At 30.5% G+C, this 21,306-nt stretch overlaps 1 protein-coding gene across 1 annotated transcript in view; it reads left to right on the top strand.

The window, feature by feature from the left end:
* Nucleotides 1–7,161: 7,161 nt before the first annotated feature.
* LOC142333858 (facilitated trehalose transporter Tret1-like) overlaps nucleotides 7,162–21,306 on the top strand; it is a 122,368-nt gene continuing 108,223 nt past the window's right edge. Inside the window, exon 1 of the mRNA XM_075381421.1 lies at nucleotides 7,162–7,295. The gene's annotated coding sequence lies outside the window, so the exon portion shown is untranslated. The remainder of the gene's footprint in view (nucleotides 7,296–21,306) is intronic.

The raw sequence follows: 21,306 nt of genomic DNA, 5'->3' as shown, positions 1-21,306 counted from the left end.
AAATTAGGGTTAAATGCAAATGAATATAGAATTAATAAACTAAATTTTCTTTTGTTTTCATTATAGAAGAATATGAAACATTATACTATATGTAAACATATTCGTATACTTTGCTTACTGATTTAACTAGACAAGATTCTGTTTAATTATTGCCGATTGGTATTTAATCTACTATTTACTTTAGCTATAAATGTCTAGACATTAAAATACTGGTTGTATATTCTGAGTTAACTTGATGAACGTGAATTAATTTTCAGAGAATTACAAATTTATTTATATATAATATACATTTGTAAATCCTAGACTATTAATCGATTAAATATTATTTAAAGTCGAATATAAAATGAGATAAATATTGCCGGCCTCCATGGCACGAGTGGTAGCGTCTTGGCCTTTCATCCGGAGGTCCCCGGGTTCGAATCCCGATAAGGCATTTTCACACACGCTACAAATCATTCATCTCATCCTCTGATGTAATAATTAACTGTGGACCCGGAGGTTTAAAAAAAAAAAAAGAAAAAAGTAATCATATTATCTTCATTAAGTAATTATAAAAGCTAAGGCACCAAAGGTTTTTTTTTACTTCCTTGTACGAAGTAAAGGAAGTATAATTTCACCGGGGTAGCTGAAAAATAAGCGAAATATTTCACTCGCGAATGAAGCATTTTAGGAGATATGTTTATATGAATTGTTTCCTTTATTTTCACTAGAATGGGTTATAAAAAGTCTGGGAGAGCTTTGTGATACATTCTGTATATTTTCAATACAATTTATTTTTGCATTTTGCAAAAAATGTACAATATAAGAGATAAAACGTACCTAAAATCTTTTATAACTGGAGTCGGTGAACCAATAAATTATTTTTCCTTTTCTGTGTGATACGGTCGTCACTTTATAGAAATCAGCAGTACTCACTCATCTTCGATTTATCCCATCTACCTTGGTAACACTTCTCCATTTGCAATAAATCTTGGTTGAAGGGTTCTCCCTACTTATCATTCAAGGCACCAAAATTTATAGGGAAAAAGTCAGGAAGGAAATACAAAAAAAATGAATTTTTAATGACATCCGACAAACTAAATTTTTGTATTTCAATATGTTCTATAACTATTTTTTTGTTTTGTTATTTCCAAGAAAACCATGAGCTATATTTAAAAAAAAAATGATTTTGATGTTTATTCTAAATTATTCAACTTAGGTAAAAATCTTCACCATTGAATAATTTTCTTATTTGAAGTCCAATGAATATTTTTTCTTTTAATTTGGTTAACTTAGAAAACGCTAAATCCTTTTCCTTTTTACTTCCTTGTACGAAGTAAAGAGATCGCGAAAAATTTCGGTTTTTATATTTCAACAGAAATATCCATTTTCACCATCCTTGACTTCATTTTGACTAGTTTCGGCATAACATCTGTATGTATGTATCTCGCAAAACTCGAAAACGATTAGCTGTAAAATGTTAAAATTTTCGATTTAGGACTGTTGTAAAATCTAGTTGTGCACCTCCCCTTTTGATTGCAATCGACTGAACCAAAAGTGTCCAAAAAAGCCCTAAATCCAAAAAATTGGATTTTGGACTTTTTCTTTCTGCAGTAATAAGCCCTCATTGAGAGATTTTCAACGGTATATCATAATTAGTACTTATTTTTATTGGTTCCAGAGTTATAGCGAAATAAAATTTTAATTAATGAAATATTTTGATATTACAAAAGGAAAGCCATCAGTTTAAATCCGACTTCATCTTATATTTTTAAATTGACATATATTGATTTATCAATAATTATTAACCTCTGATTGTAAAATGAAAATTACAATAAATAATAATTGAATCATAATTATAAAAAAAGAAAAAATATCAGAAGTTATTAATGAAATAAAATTTTATGTACTTTTCATTTAAAAAAAAATATGTTTATGTAATTTAATAGGCGTACAAGGTGTTCGGATGTAAATTTATTTCATCTTTAAATACTCTTTACATATTTATATCTCATTATTATCGTTTAAATATTGGGGTTTTAATGTATTTAATAGGATATTTACTAAAAAGTTGCAATGGGTACCATGATTCGACTATATATATATATATATATATATATAAAATATGTATATATTTCACTTTCTTGTGGACATGATAACCGCCGTAATTTTGCGCCAATCACTTTCAAATTGTTCCTTAAAAATAACACGTCCCAATATCTCGGTCGAGTTAATGGGAAAAATCGGACCATGGGAATCGAAAAAGGGGACTTTTTTGAAAAAAACAAAATATCACTATAACTTTCGTATTAAATACAATAACGAATTCGTTTAAAGTTCATAATATTCTTTGGATAAGGGCCTAAAACTTATCTAAGTAAAGTCTTTTGATATCACCAACCATTGGCCCAGGGGTTTGAAAAAATGGGATTTTTCGAAGACAAAAAAAATCATACCTCTGTTAATAGACACAGTATCGAATCGGTTTAAAGTGGTCGTTATACCTCTAAACATTGCCTAAAAATTTTTTCTGAAAAAGTTTTGATATGATCAACCGTTACGGCAAAGGATGACCAAAATGTTGCTGGAATTGTAAAAAGATGGGATTTGTATACGTTTTTTTTTTTTTTTGTTATAGACGAGTCTGAGAAATTCCATTTACGCATCCCCCATAAATGGGGGAGTGTCGGACTCGCACGAGTTCTTCTAGATGTTATTAAGAGCCTATGTGTACCCAGACTCTACCGACTAAAATTCCTGTTTCACCGTTTCTCTCTGTCCGGAGCCCGTCTTGCATTTAAGCATTGCCCGGTCCCAGAAGGTGCCTTTAGAGTTCAGAGGTCCAGAGTTCCCGTGTTTCATCACCGTCGCCCATCCAGACAAGTGCAGACGGACGACGGCTTCACAGGGGACTATACTTTGCCTCTTCACCTTAAGTCACTTTCTTCGCCTGAGTTTCAGGTCTTTTATATGCAATTCTAATTCCTTGCTGGGTGATTTTCAGTCCTGATACCGATCTGGGTCCTAAATCAGGATATTCTCTCGCTTTAGTTTTCAGGATATTTGTTGCTAGGTGTACTACCTTGTCTCATTCCGCTCTTCCTATCAACATGTATGGAACTGTTTTTTCCAGAAAAAGCCTGAGCTTAACCTGACATCTTGTCTGATCACATCCCACCGCTTGTATTGGTAGATGGTGTGCTCAACGGTATATTCAAGATCGCAGTATCGGCATAGGGGCTTGTATACTAAACATGTGAAGCTTTTTTACACGTGCAACTATTGTCGTATTGAGAAAATTTTAAGTTTTTTCTTAAATTTAAGGTGGAAATCTTTTTTATTTCCAACTTAGCACCGGTGAAATCTATCTCCGCCTTCCGGCGTGCCGAGAAGAATTTTTATTAAAAGGGGACCGACTATTCTGAAACCCGAAAATATAGTAACCTGTGTTGACTAAACTGTAGCTCTGAGGAAATTAAAATACACTTAATTTTTATAAATGGAACATGATTTAATTGACATATATATATATATATATATAATCAGTATAATAATACTGATATAAGTAGAAAAAGTTTTACTCTATTTAATCACTTACGCCCTAATTTTACCTTCCTGTTTCTAAAGTAAACAATTTAGAGGCCGAACGTGCGTAACCTGTAAAATGTGTTAGTAGTAGTTACATATCTTATATTACCCCCCGCCACCAACTAATTAATGTTTGGTTAACTAGTAAAATGCGTAGTATACAAAACAAAGTAAATAAATGTGTCAGAGATCATACTATCTGTTTAATCGTGTCTTGTCTCGTTTTTCTGTATTTATCAATATCTATAATTACTCATAAAAGCTTTAACGTGTAGAAATTATTGTTTTCCTTTTTATTGTATTGAAAATATTTCAATAATTATTTTTTTTATTCATAGCGTCATGTATGAATTATACTATGATATATATTTCAAAAATATATTTTTTTTTCTCTTCAGTCATTTGACTGGTTTGATGCAGCTCTCCAAGATTCCCTATCCAATGGCAGTCGTTTCATTTCGGTACACCCCCTCCAGATCCTATATCCCTAACAATTTGTTTTACATATTCCAAACGTGGCCTGCCTACACAATTTTTTCCTTCTACCTGTCCTTCCAATATTAAAGCGACTATTCCAGGATGCCTTTATATGTGGCTAATAAGTCTGTCTCTTCTTTTAACTATATTTTCCAAATGCTTCTTTCTTCAACTATTTGCTGCAACACCTTTTCATTTGTCACTTTATCCACCCATCTGAACTTTTTAACATTCTCCTATAGCACTACATTTAAAAAGCTTCTTATCTTTTCTTCTCAGGTACTCCGATCGTCCAAGTTTCACTTCCATATAAAGCTACGCTCCAAACATATACTTTCCTGACGTTTAAATTAATTTTTGATATAAACAAATTATATTTCTGACTGAAGGCTCGTTTCGCCTGTGCTATTCGGTATTTTATATCGCTCCTGCTTCTTCCATCTTTAGTAATTCTATTTCCCAAATAAAAAAAATTCTTTTACCTCCATAATCTTTTCTCTTCCTATTTTTACATTAAGTTGTCCATCATCATTATTTCTATTACATTTCTATATATTCGTTTTGTTCTTGTTTATTTTCATGCGGTAGTTCTTGCGTAGGACTTCATCGATGCCGTTCATTGTTCTATATATAGAACATTATTGTTATTTATAATATATATATTATATATGTTTTAAACTAAACATTTTTGTGTCAAAAAAAATTAACCACAATTTTACAACATACATTTCATGCAGGTGAAACATAATTATATAAAATCCTGAAACTAATACAAAACTTTATTAATTATGAGTCAGTTAACTGCAATAAAACATTTTAAAACAATTTTTTAAATTATTATTAAAACGGAGAAACTTTGAACTTTTCACATTTCTCCTTTCTAGAGGAAGGAGACACAAGGAGAATAATGTTTGGTCATAAATGATGCTGTGTTATACATAATTGTTAAAGAATATGCTCAAAATGCCTACCCCTTGCGGTTATACACTCACGGACTCTTTTCAGCATATTAGCAGAAACCTTTTTAAGAGTCGGATTGGAAATATTCGTGATCAAGTCTGTAATATTGACTTTAAGTTCATCAATAGTGTGAGGATTGTTTTTGAAGGCCTCGGACTTAATATAGCCCCACAAAAAGCAGTCAGGAGATGTGAGGTCTGGGAAACTTGGAGGCCATAAGCCCTTGCTTATTATTCGATCATCAACGAACTCTTGCGGAAAATCCACGGTTTCTCGAGACGTTGGCATGTAGCGCCGTCTTGCTGAAACCAGCAATACGGTTCTTGAAGTTCCAGGAGGGACACAAATTGGCGCACAATATTCCTGTATACTTCACCATTTACTGTTTGTTCGAAGAATACGGGTCCGACTATACCATGACGAGATAACGCACACCACACACCGATTTTTTCAGGATGCAAAGATTTGTCTTGTAAAGCGTTAAGATTTTCAACCGCCCAAATTCGACAGTTTTGACCGTTCACATAACCATCGAGATGGATTCAAGCTTCATCACTAAAGAACATTGTGTTTAAAAATTCGATTCCGTTATCGTTTACGAAAGACCTAAATCAACGGTAAAATTGCAATCGCTTGTTTAAATCTGGAGGCTGAAGCTCTTGGACTAACCGTACGCGATACGTATACAATTTCAATTTTTTAGCGGCTTTCTGAACACTCGAATATGACAAACCGTCTTGCGTGGAAAGTTTTCGTAAACTTTTCCGTGGAGAATTGAGCGATCTTGTTTTCACATTCTCTAAAACGTCAAGCGAGTCGGTCGACCGCTACGTTTTCTGTCGCAAACACTACCTGTCTCTCGAAATCGGTTTGCTAGCCTAGAAATTGACATTTTTTCTGGCGGAGGAACACCAACAAATTTAATTTGATATGATTCTTTTACACTCGCGTACGATTTCGTAGCAAAATATTGTTTAAGAATGAAAACTCGTTCTATGATAAAAGACATTCTGTTCGTAACACGACCGGAGACGGCACAAAAGTTTACACAACTCAAGGAGAATCGACTCACACTGCCGTATGTATACCGGTTGAGTAGCGCTACCAACTTCGTGTCACAAAACAAAATTTCACTTTTTTAGAAAAAAATTATCAGATATTAACAATTGGGTAACAAGACTAAAAAATCACTCTTATAAAGTAAGTAAATGAAATAATTCATTATTATATACGGTATTTTTCATTTATAACTCGTTACAAATTTTCAGTTTCAGGAGGTACGGTGTGACTTCCTGGGTATTCTGTATAAAAAAACGCCGGGTCTTAAAATTAAAAATTTTTAAAACTAGTAGGAAGAGGAAGGAGAAATTTATGAAAAATAAAATTAAAATATTTTTGTAAAAAGATGCGAGCTTTAGAACAAAGTATCTGAAAAAGAAGATAAAGATATTAAAAAAATGAGATAAAATACATTGAAATAAAAAAAGAAAAAAGATAAGCATGGAATGGAGAATATAATTCATCCAATTCTAAAAAAATAGTGGTTAAAAGAAAAAAAATTTTCTGCCGTTATTTTTATTCAACCAGAAAATACTTGTAATATAATAACTTAATGATTCAAATTATGAAAAAGAAAAAATATTTATTTTCTAAATAAAATTAATAAATAATATTTAATTCTTCTCTTTATCTATTATATATTTTCTTTTACTATAACGTTTATCTCTCTCTTAGGTCTTCTCCCCCTCTACAAACCACTTTTCGTTTGATATAATTCTTTCTCTTTAAACTATACGACAATTCGCATAGGAAAGATTTTTAATGTATCTTCCACTCTACAAATACTAACTATAGTTCAGTAGCATACACTCTTATCCCCACCAAAATAGTCTATAAGAGTACATAATCCACTCATGCTAACACACTTTCAGTCCGCGACAAACTTTTGTACAGTAAAGTCTATATTATAATAGACTCTACTGTCGTTAAATCGACTTTAGGTTGGAGTTAATTTTTTATTTTTTAACATCTCAAATATATATATTTTTTAAATTTGTTAAAAATTTTAACTAGCTACCGAGTCGATTAATATTTGTAAAATAATTTTAAAATTCCAAAAATGTATATAACCAAATGGTTATTTTAATATATTTTATTTAATTAGTCGTATGTATTATTTTTTTAAAACAAAAACATTATAATTCAAATTTATTAAAAATATATATTTTTTATTAGTGTTTGATCAAAATAAAATAACATTTTTTATAAAGTTTATACTTCGAAGAAACATTGTAAGTACAATTTTTTTCTTTATAATTTTATTATTATTATTATTATTATTTATAAAAAATAGACATTAAAATAAAATAAACTCCAGCAAAATATTGCATTAATTTCCCACCTATGACTGTCAAGTCACAAAGCTTTATAACTTCGACGGAAAATCTTTATAAATCAATTATTAAAATAATTATTTTTATTTTAATAATAAACATTTAAAAATAAATATCTAAAAAAAAGAAATTACAATAAAATTGTAAACCGTACGGTAAGTGTCTCGCAGATATCATTTCTTCCGCTAAAAAACAAAAATTTCTGTAATATAAACAACATTCTTTTTAACAAAACGATACAGATATCAAAAAAGATAAATACACTACATTTCTATTATTATAATCTGTTATTAATTTAGAATTTTCTTTAAAAAAAAAAAAATACATGTTAAATATATGTAATAGACAATAGATATACAATAATAAATAATAAACAATGTTTAAGCGATATAGTTAGCTAAAAAAAAAATAGAAAAAAGTGTTACAAAACTTACCGGCCCGATTTCATTTATTAAATAACAAATAATCATAAGAATTGTATTATTTCTGTAAATGTGACATGTATTACATATAAATGAAATCGGGCCGGTAAGAGTATTGTAACAAATCTTTCTTTTCTTTTGTTTATTATATGGAACGCTTAAACATTGTTTATTATCTATTATTGTCTATTACGTATATTTAACATCTATTTTTTCTAAAAAAAATTCTAAATTAATAACAGATTTTTGATAATAGAAATGTAGTGCCTACTTTTTTGATATCAGTATAGTTTTTTTAACAATTTTTATTTATATTACAGAAATTTTTGTTTTTTGAGCGGAAGAAAGATCTGCAACACTCTTATTGTACAGTTTACATAATTTTTTGGATATCACTGCGTTTTGTTAATTATTTTATTTTTTTTTTATGAATTACTGATTATTATCTTATGGCTTTATTAATAAAATTTGTCGCCTTTCTACAACAAACAAATATATATTCTTTTGAATTTCATAGGCTATATTTTTTGTTGATAGTCATAACATTCATTTTATACTACAGGGTTATCATAAAAGAATGGTGCGGTTTTGAACATGGTTTAAATTAAAACAGAATTACTTACAATTTATGTTTTTTATTTTTCAAATTTGTCGTCTCAAACATTTTTTTTACATAATTAATAAATTTCAATATGTGCGCCCTTAGTCGCTCGACAAATGTCCAGACGATATTCAACTTCTCTCCAAATATTTAGTTAACATTTCTTCGTTAATGGTAGTCATTGATTCATTAATCCTGTTTTTTAAGGGGTTTATGTCGCGAATTTTTTTTTGTATAAACAACGCTTTTGATGTACCCCCTCAAGAAAAAATCGCAAGGTGTCAGGTCTGGACTCCTTGGATGCCAAAGTACGGGCCCTTGCCGGCCTATCCATCGATCTCCAAATTTTTCGTTCATAGCGTCCGTGACCGATGCATTGAAGTGCGGGGGAGCACCATGTTGTTGGAAATGAAGTCGATGTTCATCCGATGTTGTTTTCGAGTTCATCCGGCTGAGGAAAGCAATAATCGATTAACATGTCACGATACAAAACTCCATTAATTGTTTATTCAGCAAAGAAGAAAGGCCCTATTACACGATTTTTCCTCACACCACACCAAACATTTACTTTAGGCGAATCGCGTTGTTTCTCAATAATTGCGTGTGGGTTTTCAGAGCCCCATATTCCTGAATTGTGTCTGTTAACACATCCGTTCATATGGACTGTAGCTTCGTCTGTAAAAATTATATCGTCTAAAAATGATTCGTTTTCACTTATTCTGTCCGACATTTCAACGGCGAAATTGTAACGTTTTACACCATCATCGGGTTTCAATTCCTGCAGTATCTGGATTTCATAAGTGTGTAATTTCAGTTTTTTACGTAAAACTTTGTGAACTGTTGATTTTGGAATACCTAATGCGTCGCTTCGACGGGGGATGGACTTCCCAGGACTTCTAATTACCGATCGTCTAATTAGTTCAACCGTTTCGTCCGGTACACTTGGTCTGCCGGTTGATTTTTGTTTCTTAACCGACCGGGTTTCTTCGAATCGTTTGAACCAACGTTATTTTTGTGTGGTGGATCTCTTCTGAATGCACGTGGAAAGGCACGTTGAACTAAAATTACGGATTTATATCATGTATCAATAAAACACACTTTGCTTTGTCTTTATCCGAGAACATAGTAACTCACTAAACTCACCGCAACAACAATACAAGAACTGACGTTGTGGTTGCAACAGCTGATAAACAAACTTTTGGGTTGGTGGTTTTCAGGGATACCAATATAACATCTAGAAATTTCCCCACAATCTTCCTATGAATTACTGAAACCGCACCATTCTTTTATGATAACCCTGTATATTTTTCCCTTTTTAATAAAACTAGTATAATGACCTTTACAAATCGAAGATCCGTGTATTGCACTTATTACTTTGTAAGTGGACACACTTTTTATATTATTATTATTGTTAAATGAACTTTTTTATATTTTTCCATCCATTAATTCAAATAGTTCTAATTGTACAATAAAAATTTTAACGGTCGAATTTATTTCTGTTTTATGTAAAAAGCTTTGTTTCTACATTTGGGGCACTTTCCTACCGTTCGTGTTTTTTGTGATATTAGCAAATATAATCTCTTGTAAATTAATACTTTTATTTATTTTTTTTAAAGAAGTGATGGCAATTAGAAAGGTACTCACGTATTAACGCCACCGCAGCTACAGCTTTATTTAAAAACAAAGTAGTCAATCGGATTTCGGTGGAAAGTGGAACAGTCTCTCTATTAATTTTAATAAATGGTTATTTATATTTATAAATATAATTTAATTAAACTTAACCTACGCTCGCTTCGCTCGCTAACCTTGACTAATTAACACCGTAATTTTTTGAGTATTTATTTAATTAATTCAGTAATTATTGCAATTATTTATTATTTAAATAATCAAAACACTCCTGTTAATTAGTCAAGGTTAGCGAGCGAAGCGAGCGTAGGTTAAGTTTGGTTAAATTATATTTATAAAATAAATAAATATAAATAACCATTTATTAAAATTAATAAAGAGACTGTTTTGAATCTACGTTAAACTCTATTTCCACCGAAATCCGATTGACTACTTTGATTTTAAAAAAAAAGCTGTAGCTGCGGTGGCGTTAATACGTATGTTATTGTATAAATAAATTAAAATAAATAAAAAAACCTCCATTGTTTAGGGGGCGCCCAATTTTTTTTCTTTTCACGAAATTCGTCGCCGGTAACAGTCTGTCGGCACAGCGAAGTCAACGAACTACGTTTACAGTTCTAAACATGACCTAACCTAAAAGTGAAATGAAAATGTGAAAAAAGTAAGCGTGAAAATATTGTATTTCAGTTCAGTTAGTTTAATAAAGAATACTTTCAAAAAATACATCGAATTTTGTTAGACAACGTTTTTTCCCCCATTTGCTGAACCGCGAGACTCGAATATGTCACTTTTTCTTTTTTTTAAGGTGATTTTACGAATCGCGCCGCTAGGTGGCAGTATTTGAACCCACCGGGTTGGTCTAGTGGTAAACGCGTCTTCAAAAATCAGGTGATTTGGAAGTCTAGAGTTCCAGCGTTCAAGTCCTAGTAAAGTCAGTTATTTTTACAAGGATTTGAATACTAAATCGTGGATACTGGTATTCTTTGGTGGTTGGGTTTCAATTAACCACACATCTCAGGTATGGTCGAACTGAGAATGTGCAAGACTACACTTCATTTACACTCATATATATTATCCTCATTCATCCTCTGAAGTAATTCCTGAACGGTAATTCCAGGAGGCTATACAGAAAAAGAAAAGAAAAAGGTAATTTGAGAGTAATTTACCATCAAATTATGTAACCAAGTATTTATCTGATGAATGAAAAACTTCTACTCAATTTAACATTATACTTAAGTTAACTGAAAAAAATTAATTAGCCAGAAAATAATGTCTATAGTGGAAAATAACGAAATTTTAGGTGCGGGTACTTTGCGAGGGACATATACGTGTAAAAGGCATTTCCGACGAATAATTCCCCGAATAATCCCATAATTTCCGGATAATTCCAAATTTCATCAAAATCAAAAATGAATCTGTAACTTTATATAATTACCGATTTATATAAAACAATCAACGGAAACCGTAGAAAAAATTTCATCAAAACAAAATTGATAAATAAAAAAAAAAACATATTTAAAAAATATTTTACCAATCACTCAGTATTCTAACGTAATTTTTATTTTCTTGGCATCATAACTAGAGCTATGCTGCAAGAAAGAAAGTATGGTATTCAATCAAAATAGACGGTATGAGTTTTTTCTGCATTTCTCGACGTTTCATGACCCAGTGACATCAGGAAACAAAAAAAGCCGGGGGGACGTGTGTCGGCGTGTTTGAAACTAAATATCTTTCTACTGGATTTTGATGAAATTTGGCACAGAAACTCCTGTAGAACAATTTTTAAACAAATTTTGATCAATGATTACAAACTTTCCCCAGTTTTCCTACTATACTAAACAAAATATTCATTAGAGTGGGACTTGAAAATAATCTTCAGTTAAATATTTAAAAACTATTACCGTTTTTTTTTTTAAAAATAATATTTTAAGGGTTAAAAAACCATAAATTGTTTTTTCATATTTTTTTCTATTTTATGCTACCGCTATTAAATCAATCTTTATGAGAATTGGTAACTTTGTGATGTTAATTTATGTTTGTAATTCAGATATATTTTTCGAGCGAAGCCGAGACGGGAAATCTGAAAACCAATTAGTGGATTCTGTACTGACCAAACTGTTGCTCTGAATAAATTAAAATACAATGGTTTTTTTTTTATATAAATTGAACAGGTTTGAATTATTATTTATAATTATTATTCTCATAAGCATGCGTTTAATAATCAAATGGTGGGGGGGGGGGGGATTCAGGGAGACAGAGCCCGACCGGTAAACATCCCTGACCGTGATGGGGATGCTAATTAATTTTATAAAATCATACAATATATATATTAATGATAACAAAAACATAATACTTATTATCTAAAACGAATTTTGTATACAAAATATTTAGTCTCCGAATATAATTCTAGTAAATATTTAGAAGAATTATTAACATACAAAAAATTATAATGTATTTACATACATAAAAAATAATCGAGCTATATCTTTGCTAATGAGTATGAAGCTTAAAAAAAAGCTTCATAAAATTATTTTTCAATTATCAATCATTTTTAAGGAATATCTAATTAATCTATTTAAATCAAATTAGTTATTATAAAATTTAAAAGAAACTGGAATATTTGATAATTTGAAAAAAAAAAAGAGTTACATCACGGATAAAGCGATAATTAAATTTGTTCAAATATTTCGCGCCAGAACGGAAGATTGTACAATAACTCTCATAAGAAAAAAAAAAATACAAAAAGAATTACAAAAATATATTTGATTACATATAAAAAATTATTTTTTAAAAAAGCTTTTATTTAACAAATATTAATATTAACATTAATAAAAAAAAGAAACCCCTCTAAAAAGTAAAAAATAAGAATTAAATCAAATTGAGAATTTTAAATCAAAATATATAATATATTAACAAATATAAAAATGCACTGAAAAGTAAAAAATAAATTATATAAATATCTAATAAATAACCAATAAATAAATGTAATAATTATTAAATTTAAAAATTAAAAGTAATGAAAATATTTAATTAAATAAAAGCGTAAATAATTTAAATAATTTATTTAAAACAACACAACATTTATTTTTACAACAATTAATTTTCATTTTCATTTTCAATAACGACGCGAGGAGGCGGTAATAATCTGGGGAAATGCACCCACTCGCTTTCTTTGTACGTGTTCTCACATAGTTGAAGTTCATCTTCAAATTCTACTTGTAATCTAAGCCAAATTGAATGCACTTTTTCCGCTAAAAGTTTCATTTTAATTAATTATGAATTTTTATTTAAGGAATTCATAATTATTAATAATTATGAATTAATAATTTTTCAGATTACCGTCAAAATGTAATAACTTTGTGCAAGATTTCTAAATTTAATTTTAATTTTTAATCTTATTAATCATTAAAGGTCATCTCGGTGCAAATTTGAACCGTCAAAGAATTAAAATTTGAGTTATTATATTATAGATAAATAAAGTACATTAAACAAAAAATATATTTTAAAATACAGCAAATGTCTATAAATACTTATTCGAAAACATTGTTATAAAAACTACTCCACACTCTTATATTTTTTTGTTTAAAATTCTCAATTTGATTTAATTCTTATTTATTACTTTTTAGAGGGTTTTTCTAATTAGTTTCCTTTTTTTATTAATGTTAATATTAGTTAAATAGCTTTATTAAAAAATAAATTTTTATATGCAATCAAATATATTTTTTTAATTTTTTTTATATTTTTTTTAAGACTAAAAAAAAAGTAAAAATATATATTTTTACAAATCGAAGTTACATACGTGTACCAAATTTCAATCATTTTCATACGATAGTTGACGAGAAATGAAAATTTTCAACAAAATGCATGAATTTACCGTATGGGTAGCGCGTGGGGGCGTGGGTCATATCAAATTCCGACACCGTAGTGTTGCATTGTTATCGAAGTTACATACGTGTACCAAATTTCATTGATTATAATACGATAGATCAAAAGATATAATAGCAGTTGCAAGATTTGATTATTCCTAAAGCGAGTTAAATAAAAGCTTTTAATTACCCGGCGGAATGTTTTAAACAAAAAACAGAACTGTAACTATGAACACCATGTTATTCGTAAACAGTTAAAACGAGTGACTCACAAAGAACGTAACAAATTTTTAGGACAGGTTCCACTGGGAAAAAAAAACTTCATGTACACATAAATTCACAAAGTTTCGTTAGCGAGTGTCGTATGGTGAAAAAGTTTGCCCTGATTTTTGCAACTTCGATAAAATTGAGCCGAAATATAATTCTTGGGGCGTAAATTACTGGCTAAATTTATTGGATTTATATAAAATCTGACCTAATAAGTATTCATATATAGGTCAGCTTAACAGATTTTTTTAAATTTATAATATAAAAAATAAGAAAAAAAAATTTCTGTATTTTAGGTCCGGGGTATAATTTTTAAAAAAAGTGTAATATAAACTTTTAAAAAATGTTTCAAAAATTTTTAAACCGAAGGGAGATAAAATAAAAGAAAGAAAAACATATAATTTTAAGAAGTGGAGTTGATCTTCGGAAAAAAAATTCTTCTGATTATTTTTCATCAAATTTCCATTTTAGATTACAAATTTTCTTTAATAACAATTTCTCAGGAATACCTATGAAGTAAATCGAAATTAATCTTTTCGTGATATCCCCCTACTCCCTTAACGGAACGGAACGGAACGCAAGAACGGCGGGTGTTTCTATATTTCTCCCTACAGATCGTAGAACCTGGACAATGTCCCTTGCTGCTGTATCTTTCTATTATTGGGCGGATTTCATCGATTATTTAGTGGCGGTTATAAATTTTAAGATTAATTTTAATTTTAAGTTAATTTGGTAATTAGCGTTCGTTAATTCACTAATTAGGTAATTAGTGGATTTGGTAATTAGCGTTCCTATCCGTACGGACTAAACGTAAAATTTATTTACCGGTTCTGACCGTGGGAGACTAAGCTTTTGAGCCTAGTAATCCCGGCGTGATTCCCCTTCAGTCCATCCGCTGAAGTCCTTTCGGTACTAGCATCTACGGGCTAGCAGGAATGCGCCTACCGGAGTCCTAGTTATTTGAAGGGAGAAATGCGCCCCGTTCTCCGGACGTAGTCGCATATGCTGACTAAATGAAATTGTGGTCTCTTCGTGGGACGGTGTGGGATGTTGTCCAACTTTTTAGTTTTAACACTACTAACTTTTCATGATATCCCCCTACTCCCTTAACGGAACGGAATGGAACGCAAGAATGGCGGGAGTTTCAATATTTCTCCCTACAAATCGCAGAACCTGGACAATGTCCCTTGCTGCTGTATCTTTCTATTATTGGACGGATTTCATCGATTATTTAGTGGCGGTTATAAATTTTAAGTTTTATTTATGGATGGATTTGGTAATTTGCGTTCCTATCCGTATGGACCATGGTGTAATTTATTTACTGGTTCTGACCGTGAGAGACTAAGATTTTGAGCCTAGTAATCCCGGGCTGATTCCCCTTCAGACCATCCGCTGAAGTCCTTTCGGTACCAGCACCTATGGGCTAGCAGGGAAGTGCGCCTACCGTAGCCCTAGTTATTTGGAGGGAGAAATTCGCCCCGTTCTCCGGAAGGAGTCGCATATGCTGACTAAATAAAATTGTGGTCTCTTCGTGGGACAGTGTGGGGTGTTGTCCAACTTTTTAGTTTTAACAAAATTTAATTGCGAAAACGGTCACTTTCGCGGCCGTAATTTTTGCCCGGTTTCCATTTATAGGTTACGCAATATAGAGGCTCCTAAGTCTGGTTTGTCATTTTTTGACTCTTGTACCGCCTCTTCACGGTGGTTCGTTTAATACGGCATGAGGAGTACTAAATTTCTTATACCCTGTGGAGTACGGTCCTCTCGGCAGATGTCCCGGAGATGGCCGTCTTCGGACATGGCCGCTCTCCCGAACAGTCTGCGTGTCTACGCCACCCCACTTCGGATACGGTGTGTAGTCCCGCATCGTAGCGAAGAGTGGCTGACGTTTCTGACGAACCACGGTGCTCCAAATATCGTCCGCAACGCTATGTTTTAGACGGCTTCTAATTTCTTTTGAAGCGTGGAGTTCAACAAAGCTCCCCGTGCCGGGTAAGCATATGGTAGAATCGGCAGGACGTATAGCCAAAAATTGAGCAATTTGGTCGCCGGTGGATATGGGCTGGCACTGGGTATAGTGAGGTCCTGACGGCCTTTGCCCTTTGGGTCACATATTTAACATGTTCTCCTAAGGTAAGCCGTTTGTCCAGGACTACTCCCAGGTACTTGACTGTTTTCCCAAAGGAGATTTTCTCTCCTGAGATTTCCAGCTGCCTGGCTGGAGCACGTGTCTTGTATGTGAACATCACTGTCACCGATTTTTCACCGTTGACTTTGATTCTCCACATATCGAGCCACGGCTCTCCTAGATCTAATCGCCGTTGAAGTCTCTCGATCGCGTAATCTACACTTCCGGATTCATAATAATATGCCGTGTCGTCTTGGTATTGAGCTGTTTGACTCCTTCCGACAGCGGCATATCGTTGACGTAGGCCGTGTACAAGAACGGCGAAAGAACTGCTCCTTGGGGGACTCCAGCGGTTTACTCCCTTAACGAATTTTTGATAAAAATTAATATGATCGATACCCAGTAAATAGGAATATTTAAAGTCCAAATCCGAAGAAAACAGATTTGATCAATATTGAAATATAAAACCAAAAGCAGTACGACACGTGTAAACACATACATATGTACGCATATACATAAATAGATATGTTTTCTTGGACTTTAAAACGTTAAGATTGACAAGGTCACCAAAATTTCATCTTTATTATAGTTAATCGCTGGGGAAGTAAAAAATATTAAAAAAAAGCATGAGACCTAATCATACTACTTTGAGGTACACCATCTCTCATTTTTCATAATATGTGGGATTGAAAAGATGAAATAATAATAATAATAATAATAATAATAATAATAATAATAATAATAATAATAATAATAATAATAAACTAATATATTATTTTCTTATTGCATAATCAAAATTACTTATTAAATTAACTTATTTAAAGAAATTTAATCCAAATATTTTATTTGTAAAAAATAAAATGATTGAAACACGTGCGTTATAATAATATATAAATTTATCATACACTTAAAATATTTATTGTTTTAATAAATATAGACATAAATAGCAAACAACAAGGCATTTCATTATTAACTACATCTGGTAGAATATATATATATATATATATGCAGTATGCTGCTAAGTATTTATCACCAACTGATAAAAGTGTTAGTAGATACTGTGTTCGTTATATTCATATAATTTTAATGTATGTGTGTGCTAATTATAACAGTTTTTAATTAACATAAAACTGAAATTAAAAAAAAAAAGAACTTTAAACTTCTAAGTACTATTAGTAAAAAAAAATATACACAGTACAATTTCAGTTGTTAAAAAGTAATAATATAATTTAATATTAATATCTAACAATGTGCATCTAAAAAAAATTGTTTATGTTTTATATATATTATGTTAATTAAAAGCTTATTACAGTTTAAAGTCCAGAAGAGAGAAAAAGAGCCAAGTTATGAAAATGTTTGTTTTATTTTTTCACTTTTATTACTAATTCTTACTGAAAAGGATGTGTAATTGATAAGGGCTAGAAAAATAAACTTTATCAATTTACTGTTACATATATGGTATATTTTTTACGTCAATTTTAGGTCAAAAAAAAAAATTAATATTTTTCTTTATATATATATATTTTTTTTTTGGGTTCAATCATTTGACTGATATAATGCAGCTCTGCAAGATTCCCTTGCTAGTGCTAGTCGTTTCATTTCGGTATATACCCCCTACATCCTACATTTCTAACAATTTGTTTTTCATTTTCCAAACGTTGCCTCCCTACACAATTTCTTTCCTTCTACCTGTCCCTCCAATATTAAAGCGACTATTCGAGGATGCCTTAATATGTGGCCTATAAGTCTGTTTCTTCTTTTAGCTATATTTTTCCAAATACTTCTTTCTTCATCTATTTGCCACAAGATCTCTTCATTTGTAACTTTATCCACCCATGTGATTTTTAACATTCTCCTATAACACCGCATTTCAAAAGCTTCTAATCTTTTCTTCTCAGGTACTCCGATCGTCCAAGTTTCACTTCCATATAAGCGACACTCCAAACGTATACTTTCAAAAATTTTTTCTTGACGTTTAAATTAATTTTTGATGTAAACAAATTATATTTCTGACTGAAGGCTCGTTTCGCCTGTGCTATTCGGCATTTTATATCGCTCCTGCTTCGTCCATCTTTAGTAATTCTACTTCCCAAATAACAAAATTCTTCTACCTCCATAATCTTTTCTCCTCCTATTTTCACATTCAGTGGTCCATTTTTGTTATTTCTACTACATTTCATTACTTTCGTGCGATAATTCTTGTGTTTCTTCTAAATCCTTTTTACTCTCAGCTAGAATAACTATATCATCAGTAAATCGTAGCATCTTAAACTTTTCACCTTGTACTGTTACTCCGAATCTAAATTGTTCTTTAAAATCATTAACTGCTAGTTCCATGTAAAGATTGATAGGGAACATCCTTGTCGGACCCTCTTTCTTATTACGGCTTTTTTCTTTTATACATATATATATATATACTTTTCTGATATTGTCGGACAATATTCTCTCTTAGTCGAAGTTGATCATCATTTCCTTTATTTGTTTTTTGTTGCCAATCATTTAATCGCTCAATGGTTTGATATAATTCTTCTTATCTAAATTTGTGTACACGTTCTCTAGTTTTCAAATTTCCTCTCTCTTTATATTCATCATCCTTCCTTAATCTTTTTATTATTTCTTTGGTTTTAAAGTTTTCTTCTTCTTTATATTTATCATCTTCTTTTAGTGTTTTTATTCTTCTTTTGTTTGCAACGCTTTCTTCCTTTTTTTTTAAATTTAAATATATTGATTTACTAGCAGACCCGGCAATGCTTCGCTATTGCTAGATTTGAGTATATATATATCAATATACTCAAATATATATATATATATATATATATATTAAATGAATACAATTGAAAGTTTGGTAAAACATTAAAACCTTAACATTACGGAACTTCATAAAATTTAACCTTTCACTTCATCTCTTTTTCCCTGTTTCCCTTCTTCTCTTTCAACTTTTTTCCCTTTTTACCTTTTCCCTTCTTCTCTTTTTCCCTGTTCTTTTTTTCTTTTCCCTATTTCCTCTCTTTCCTTTTAAATTGAACCAGTAGCGTAAATAGGTCTAGTAGTTTTTTAGTCTATATCGGCCACACATACGAACATTGCCTTTTATATCTATAGAAGAAGAAAGTTTGTATATTTCTTTGTTTGTTTCGTAAATATCTCGACATCAGCGCCACCTAGTGGGTATAGTTTTTGGAAAAATTTCTCTTTTCGCATAACTAATATGTATTCTGAATATGAGTCAGATCGGTCCATAAATATAATTTTTCCAAATGTCTTAATTCCACCGCCATCTAGCGGGTCAAGTTTTTTAAAAAGTATTTCTTTTCACGTAACTAATATATATTCTAAATATTACCCAAATCCGACCATAAATGCAATTTTCTCTAAATATCTCAACCCCAGCGCCATCTAGCGGGTCCATTTTTTTGCAGAGGTATTTCTTTCCATGTAAGTAACACATATTCTGAATATGAGCCAAATCGGACTATAAATACAATTTTTCAAAATATCTCGACCACAGTGCCACCTAGCGGGTCCAAACTAATTCAGAAACCTTCGCGGGCGTGCGTCCAACCATTCCCCAAAGTTTCATTGCAATCGGATGAACGGATTAGGAAGGCATAAGAGACAGACAAACATTTATTTTTATATATATAGAATAGTAATTATTAACCTCTGATTGTAAAAAAATTTCCAATAAATAATAATTTAATAATAAAAATAAAAAAATGGTAAAAAGAATCGGAAGTAATCAGTGAAATAACATTTTATATACTTTTAAAAATGTGTATCTGTAATTTAATTGGCGTACAAGGAAGTCATATTGTGTCCACAACAGATTTTTTTTATTATTATAATAATAAAAGCATACTAATCCCCAAAAATCTGAATGGATACACATAAATAATTTCCGATAGCGATACAAAAAAAAAACAGCTACTTTTTTATTATATATAACAATTTATTGATTTATTATTCCCATTATATAAACAGGAAAAACATTAAATAAATAGTTTAAATTAAGATAATACCTAAATTTTGGTAAATTATTATTAATAAGATAACTTCACGCAACAAAATTTCAACAATTTCTTCTTTTTTATAAATGGATATAGGAAAAATAAATTACAAATAATGGATCACCAATTTTCTTTTTATTTATTATGAAATGACAAAATATATATAAACTAAAAACAGGATATTTTTAAGATAATTTACAAAACAAAAATGCTGTTTAAAATCCCTTCCACCCACCAAAAAAAAACAAAAAAAAATATATTGGATAGTAGAGAGTTTTTGTCACCATTATTCTGATAAACATTATACTGAAATTACTGAGTCGTTATTTACTTAAACCACAACAATATTCAACCGGAAACAAATTATATTAAAATATTCTTATTACGCGACGTAATATATATATATATATATATATATATATACTCTTATAGAAAGTAAAAGTTGTGAAACTGTAAAAAGAAAAAACAAAATAAAAATAACAGCGTTGTCCGTGACATTGAGATAATACAGACTGCACAAACTCAGAACGAAATATATTCATATTTTTAACTGCTGATAAGAAATGTTAATTAAAAACTATTTAGGGAAATTTGAAAAATAATAATTACTATTAGAAAATTAAATAGAGATTTATATATAATATGAAACCACAAGATTTAATTAATTATAATAATAATAATAAAAATCTTATTGTTATTTCAGATAACTTATTATTTCTTAATGTCTCAATAACACTAGTCAGCAGAAAACTTGTTGTCTATGATCTTACACAACTTTTTCTCACCGTAATTTGGCTGGTGACTTCAAATATGCTATTGAAATTGTGTTACCAAATAAAGGTTTTACGTAAATTGTAGATTAGTAACATTTCTTTTTTAATATAAACTCATTTTGATCAACTACTGGTTACAACTAAGAATAGTTTCTGTATTAGGTTGATTTCATAAGAAAGTTAACTATTGTAATAAGTAAAATGATTCGACCTTCGAAA

This window comes from Lycorma delicatula, chromosome 13 (genome assembly GCF_047948215.1).
Source record: "Lycorma delicatula isolate Av1 chromosome 13, ASM4794821v1, whole genome shotgun sequence".
In the NCBI taxonomy this organism is placed as follows: Eukaryota; Metazoa; Arthropoda; class Insecta; order Hemiptera; family Fulgoridae; genus Lycorma; species Lycorma delicatula.
This window is presented reverse-complemented; position numbering and strand designations above follow the sequence as displayed.